We start from the raw sequence: 2,613 nt of genomic DNA on the forward strand, positions 1-2,613 counted from the left end.
GTTATATGCCTGAATCTTTGGACTCAAATCTTTGGAAAATATTGGAGGGGTAAGGTTTTAGAATAGAGCTTCCCAAAAAGATACTAAGTTTCTGACTATGTTACTTTACACTTTATTGGTGAAGAATTGTGCTGTAGTTCAAAGATGCTCTCACTTTTCAGCATTCATATATATTTGACTTTAAATAGGTCACCCATTGTTTATTATGAGGAGGTAGTTCTGACATGAGATCTTTGTCTGTATTGATTGTTCTGACAAAAAGAGAAGCACCATGGTGGTTGCTTTTGTAGCTTTTCAAGGTAATATTCCTTCAGGTTCTCCTAGCACCCAGTTCACCAACTACTGATATTTGAAAGTCATCTTAAAAACACTCAAAATTCACTTCTAGTGATTCTTGCTTTACCTGAACATTGTTCAAGGCTACACGTCAAATAATCTTGAAGGAAAAATGTTAAACGAAGACATAAATGGTAACTTTTGTTTGAAGTGATGAAGAGGTGGAAACACATTGCTACCTTATGTAAAAAGCATTTCAAAATATCCTATCCTTGCCCTTCACAGAGAATAGGAGGAGAGCATTGAGGCTGGTTGTGAAAAGGCTAAAGATCTTAGCACAATTGAAAATCCTGGAATGACTACATGTCTTCTTTCAGCATAGGCTCCACCAGACCATGAGTCTGTTGAAACTATAGTGCTTTAAGCTCAAGAGAGCAGCTAGGATCACCATCTGCTATTTGGTGAGCCACTCCTTCCATCAGCCCTGCCCCAGTGAGATCAGTATTTGTTAAAGGTCAGCTGCAATTCTGAAGATTGACACCCAGATATGTGTGTGCAGGCTGTCCACAGACAGCGCCAGCTGCTGACACAATGTTTTGAAGCTGACCTTTTGCACATTGACATTTATGATCCATTCCCGATTATTTCATGTGTGAGATATCATGCAGTCTTACCAATGGGAGTGGGTGAGGCCCATCCCAAACACCGAGATACAGGAGGAACCAGCATGCCAGTATTCTCAAGCATCTCAGCAGTATTTCCAGAGTATCACATTAGAATGAGCCAGTTTCTATTACTTTAACAGTCCAGGGCATTTTCCCCAGGAGATCAAGCAAATTAACAGGACCATAAGCTTGAAAAAAGAACCAACTCTTACCTGAATCCATTGGATTCTGTTTCACGTCTGTCATAAAAGATAATATGAGGAAGCACTATGGACATTTATGTGCAGAAGCAGCATAGATGGAGCTGCATCTGCCTTGTACCTCCTTAAAACCTCTTTCTGTCATTTTATTATCTTTTAGTTGAAATGAGAAAAAAAAAATCATTATTTGCCCAGCTATGTCCTGGGGAATTCTAGGAAGCAAGCACTTTCTCTTCAGTTTTCCATCCATGACCCAGACAGAACAATGCACAGTATGGTGTTGCCAAGTGGCTGTCAGAGTGGTTTGGCTACACCAATAAGAGAGTTGATTAGTATGCATTGCAGATATTGGCCCCCTAGAAGCTTGAATTTATTGATGTTTTTATTTTTAAATTAACTTAGAACTTCTCAAGCATTATAAAGAATAATTTATTCTGATACTATAGAGGCTGGTTGGGCTTAGGGAGCAGTGTTTTCTTTCCTAGTACTGATTCTTTCCAACATCCAGTCTCAGTTAATTCTTTGCAACAAAAGGAGAACTTCAGCTGACCAATGCATTTGATTAATGAGTAGGAAGGTGTTCCAAGGACAAGGTTCTCATGTATGCAGAGGGATGATGGTAGAGCATGCTTCTTTTGGAGCAGCAGAGAGAAAAAAATTTGCAATTATCAACTGAGCATAAAACAGTAGCAAGACCAGAGGGTTTTCATATGTCCCGTCTCAGAGACGCTTTGTTTGCATCTTCACTAGTTTCTTGTCTTGGCTTGCAGATTTCTCAAGGCAGGACAGAACTCTTGCCAAAGAGTTCTTTGTGCACAGCTGAGAGCTTGATTAAAAAGCTATAATTTCAGAGATAAAGATAACCTTATTCTTAAAATCAATGGTTAATGGCTCTAAGTGTTACCCTAACACTCTATGAACCAAGTGTTTGTTGAATTGGTTTATTCCCATTTAGGAAGCTTTCAAAAACTCCACTTGAATCACAGTAATAATTTAAGAAATGGTGTAAACATCAAATTCAGTGAACCATGATTCTACACCGGCGCATTATAAAATTGGGTTATCTGTATCTGTTTTGCATGTGCATTACTGAGAAAACTCCGTATATATGTGCATTTTATTGCAAGCAGCTGCAGCAAGGACACTCACTGCCCAACATACATCATTTCACGAACATGAAAATACAGCTTCTAATCTGAAGAGCCTGTCCTGCAGTTTTCACTAAACTCTCAATGACTTTAAAAAACAAGGCCTTGATAGTTCATAGTTTGAACCAGAAATCAGCATTTGGAACTCTATACGAACTTTGTATAAAGAAATATCTGAAGTGGATTGCTGTGGAACAACAGATTTAATCAAAAAAATTTAGTGTGGACAACCCAAACAATTTGCCAGCTAATGTCTATGATTGCTACTAGAGAAGCAAACACAAACATTGGCTCCTGATACTTATTTTAGACACAAAGAAGCAG

This window comes from Aphelocoma coerulescens, chromosome 1 (assembly GCF_041296385.1).
Source record: "Aphelocoma coerulescens isolate FSJ_1873_10779 chromosome 1, UR_Acoe_1.0, whole genome shotgun sequence".
In the NCBI taxonomy this organism is placed as follows: domain Eukaryota; kingdom Metazoa; phylum Chordata; class Aves; order Passeriformes; family Corvidae; genus Aphelocoma; species Aphelocoma coerulescens.